Raw genomic sequence first — 5,275 nt, 5'->3', positions numbered from 1 at the left:
TTTCTGATATTCTCTGCTTTCAGTCAAGATCCATCAGACATCAGCAATGATATCCCTAGTTCCACAGACTCTTCTGAATCCGGCTTGAACCTCTGGAAGTTCTCTGTCAATGTATGATTGTAGCCGTTCCTGTATTACCTTTAGCAAAACTTTACTCGCATGGGATATCAAAGAGATTGTCCAATGATTTCTGCATTCCATTGGGTCACTTCTCTTTGGAATGGACACAAACATGGGTCTCTTCCTACCAGTGAGCCATATAGTTGTCTTCCAAATTTCTTGGCAGAGATGAGTGAGTGCCTCCTGTGCTGCCTCACTTTCTGAAAGATTTTAATTTTTATCCCATCAGTTTCTGGTACCTTGTTCTTTGCCAATTCCTTCAATGCGCCTTAGACTTCTCCCTTCAGTATCATTGGCTCTTGATCTTATGCTATCTCTTGAAACTGTTGAATATCAGCCATTTCCTTTTGGAACAGTGACTCTGTGTATTCCTTTCATCTCCTCTTGAGGCTTTCTGAATCATTAAATAATTTGCCCAGAGAATCTTTCAATAATGAAAGTTGAGGCTTGAATTTTTTCTTAGATTCCCTCAGCTTGAGAAATGCCGAATGTGTTCTTCCTTTTTGGTTTTCTGACTCCAGATCTTTGCATATTTTGTTGTAATATTTGGCTTTATCTTCTCAAGCTGATCTTTTAAATGTTATGTTCAGCTCTTGGACCTCCTCATTTCTTCCATTTGCTTTAGCATCTCTATGCTGGAGAGTAAGTTTCAGTGTCTCTTCTGACATCCAATTTGTTCTTTTCATTTTTTCTTGTCTTCTTAACAACCTTTTGCTCTCTTCATGTATGATGTTCTTGATGTCATCTCACAACTCTTCTGGTCTTCGGTCTTTAGTGTTTAATGTATCAAATCTGTTCTTCAGGTAATATGTTAATTCAAGTGGGATATATTCAAGGTCAAAATTTGGCTTTCATGGACCTGTTTTTTTTTGTTTTTTTTTTTATTCAACTTCAGTTTGAATTTGCATATGAGTAATTGATGGTCCATTCTACAGTCTACCTCTGGCCTTGTTTTGACTGATGATATGGAGTTTTTCTGTCTTCTCTTTCCAAAGATGTAGTCAAGTTGATTTCTCTGTATTTCATCTGGTGAGGTCCATGCGTATAGTCATCTCTTATGTTTTCTAAAGAAGGTATTGGAAATGAACAAATCATTGGTTTTGCAGAATTCTGTCATGTGATCTCCAGCATCATTTCTATCACCAAGGCCATATTTTCTCACTTCTGATCTTTCCTCTTTGCTCCCAACCTTTGCATTGCAATCATCAGTAATGATTAATACACCTGATTGCATATTTGATTGATTTCAGATTGAAGAAGTTGGAAGAATTCTTTTATTTCATCCTCACTGACTTTAGTGTTTGGTGCATAAATTTGAATAATAGTGGTATTAACTGGGCTTCCCTGTAGGCACATGAATATTATCCTATCACAGACTCCTCATTGCTGATCTGGATGTGTTCTTTTTGACAATGAATGCAACACCATTCTTCCTCAATTTGTCATTCCCGGCATAGTAAACCATGTGGTTTTCAGATTCAAAATGGCCAGTACGAGTCTATTTTAGCTCACTAATGCCTAAGATATTGATGTTTATGCATTCCATTGCATTTTTGAAAACTTCCAATTTTTCCAGAGTCATACTTTGTACATTCATGTTCCTATTTTCAATAGATGTTACAGCTCTTTCTCTTTATTTTTAGTTGTGCCCCATCAGCAAATGAAGGTTCCACGGGCTTTTTTCCCACGGGCTTTACTCCATTTGCATCATCATGGTCAACTCTACTTTCAGGAGACAGCTCTTCCCCAGTTGCATTTTGAATGCCTTCTAACCTGGGGGCTCATTTTCCGCTATTTATAAGTTTTTCAGTGACTAAATATTCAGAAGTAGTTCCTCACTCCTTCTTCCTAGGCTGTCTTCGTCTAGAAGCTCCCATCATGTGTGACCCTGCTGGTTTTTAAAATACCTGTGTCATAGCTTCCAAAATCACAGCAATTCACAAGTCACCACAGTACATCTAGCTGACAGACTAGTGGTGGGGCACAACCATACTTACTTAAAATGAAGAGAACTTGAAACACTTAGTGATGAAGATCAAAGACTAGAGCCCACAATAAGAATTACATCCCAACATAAAGAAAACAAAAATGTTCACAATAGGACGAACAGGTGTGATAAATGGAAAAAATTCTCGAAACCAGACCAATAAGTAAGATAAATTTAAAAAAAGGAGTCAAGAAATCAAATTATATATTGGGATAGATAAATATGATGCAAAATATTTCATTAAGGGGTTAAAGGACTATGGTTGGGCTAACCCAAGTCATGATGTTTTTAAATATTTCATATACACGCTAAAGATAGACAATGAATAAGAAATACCAAAGATTTGATTAGTTGAATTATGGTGATTGTGAAAAAAATTGAATATTCTATTGACTGCCAGAAGTAAAAAAAAAAAAACAAAAAAAAAACACCAAAACCAAAAACAACTCTCTTGGAAGAAGCACAGCCAGAGTGCTCCTTAGAAGGGATGATGGTGAGTCTTAGTGTTTTATTATTGGGGAGTATAATCAGGAGGAAAAGTCCTTGGAGAAATAAACCATGCTTGGTAAAATAGAGTCCAAAATGGCAGTGAATCTCAGCATTAACAAAATGGTTATAATAATGGGCTCAACCATCAATGATTGTGAAGATGACACAGGACTAGGCCATATTGCTTTCTGTTGTACATTGGGTGTTTATAAGTTAGAAATGACTTAACTCCACCTAACAGCAGCAACAACAAATATCTCAAGTCCCTTTTCTGTGCAATATTTTCCTTTTTCTAAGCATTTTTTCTTAGATGGTGTTGTTCTAATTCATGACTATAAATATATATTTATACATCTTTTATTTTCATATAAGAATACTACTCAGTTCTCAAAATTTACATATCTAAGCATTTATCTTATATATACAATTAAGAGGCCAGTGTACATCTCAGAATTTATAATCAATGAAGAACTAATAATTATTTTGTTTAACTCTGTTTCCATAATTTTTACTCATTACAATAAATGGGCAACCTGTACTAAGTTGTGCAAATAAAAAAAATTTAGGACAAAACTTTTGTTTCCTTCTTTGATTGACAACATTCAATTTATTAGCAATTTTATATCCAAACAATATTCCAGGTTCAATCTTATCTCTTCATCTACAATATGTCTTTAACAAAGACATCATATCCTTTTACCTGAACTACTATAAATAGTTTCTTAACTTCCTTTTTTGCTTTCCTATTAGTTATTTACTAAATAGCTGACAAATTTCCTTGATAAAATAAAAATAAATAATAATGACAATTCTCTACTTTAAATTTTCCTAAAACTTCTTATAGCATTTTTGTAAAAATTTAATTCCTCAGGCATTCTTACTGTGATTAATTTAATTGTGTCCTATAAAATTATGCATTGCAAATCCTCAATTGTGTATATGTGGATGTAATGACATTTAGCAATATGGAAGCCATTATCAGTGTAGACTGTGTATTAAACTAATCACTTTTTGAGGTGTAAAAGTACAGATCAGGCACAGAAGAAATAAGCAATTGTGGAAGTTGGATGCCAATTACAGCTATCCAAGACAATCAAAGTAGTGGAGACAAGGATTTTCCTCCAGATCTGACAGATAAAACCTTACCCTAGGGTTGATGTTCTTAATTCAGAATTCTGGTGAGGTACTGTAGGATAAGAAGTCAGCTACAATGTCAGTTTGAACTGCAAAGTCAGCAGTTCAAACCCACCAATGACACCTTGGAAACCCTACACAGGTTTGTGACTGTGCAGGTTTTGGAGATGGAACTGACTTGATGAAATTTAACAACAACAAAACAGTAAGAAATCATATTTTTGCTTCTTAAAGCCACCCAGATGAAGTGTTTTGTTACGGAAGCACTAAGAAACTAAAACATTAAATCTTACATTATCTGACTGCAGTTCACTGACTTAAGTCCACTGACTGGCACTCATTTATTTCTTTTCTCACACATGCCAAACTATTTCCTTATTCAATCCTTAAAGTTTGCTCATGTTTACATTTAGATGCTATAATTATAACTTATGATTACTAAAATAAAGTATTTCCTCTCCATGTAGTGCTCAACTTAGGCAATTGAAAACTAAATTTCTTTTTTGGCATGTAGATTTTTATTGTGTTTTTACAACAACAAGTGCCACATGAATTCCAAAATGCTGAAGAGATCATTGACCTCTTATTATTGGCTTCCTATTCAACTATTTCTTCTTTAATGATTCTTAATCACTGTTGTTCTTAAGGGACAAGGAGTCACTTTCAACTCATAGTGATCCTATGTAGGGTTTCTGAGGAGCAGCTAGTGGGTTGCACCACTAATCTTAATGTTATCAGTCCAGTTCTTATTCTATAGCACCATACCAGGATTACATAGCAGGTTAAGTAATTTTATTTGCATTTTTTTTTTTTTGTTTTACTTTTTCTAGTTTCCTGCTTCTTTTTACCTTCTCTTCCTCTTGTAAGCAGCATTACTGGAAAAGGTATTCTGGAACCTATAAATGTGCTAAAGTATCACTTCCACAGCATGTCACATTATATTGCATTATTGACTGTAAGGAGGAGAAATTACCTCAGTGAGTAAAACCTAAGTATATAAAACTTCAAATGAAGAGGGTTTTCTCAAACTGGCACAAGAATAAGACAGAGATGAATGTAGAAGTTAGAGATTTGAAGAATAAGAATAAACTTGAACATAATTGCTGAATTATAGATAGAAAAGGTGGGAAGGTTGTCAAGGGCTGCCACAGCATTTAGAATACAAGAGCAAGCGCCATCTGATAGCTAGAAAACAGACCTCAGATGCACAACCACAAGGAACTGGATTCTGCCAATCACCTGAATGAGCTTGGAAGTGACTCTTTCCCAGAGCTTGAGATAAGAAGCTGGCTACCAATATATTGATTTTTGCCTTTTGAGACAGTTGAGTCAAACTGAACTTTAAAAATATAAAACTGTGAGATAATAAATGAGTGTTGGTTTAAGTCATTAAGCTGTGGTAAATTGTTATACATAAATAGAAAAGCAATTATTCCCTTTAAGAGTCATCAGTAGTCAGAGTATGTCCAGAGGTTTAATCTGGATTCATAAGAGGCCGTGGAATGAGACATATCATTGCTGATGTCTGATGGATCTTGGCTGAAA

Source organism: Chrysochloris asiatica, unplaced genomic scaffold (assembly GCF_000296735.1).
Source record: "Chrysochloris asiatica unplaced genomic scaffold, ChrAsi1.0 scaffold00338, whole genome shotgun sequence".
Classification (NCBI taxonomy): Eukaryota; Metazoa; Chordata; class Mammalia; order Afrosoricida; family Chrysochloridae; genus Chrysochloris; species Chrysochloris asiatica.
Note: the sequence above shows the minus strand (reverse complement) of the source record.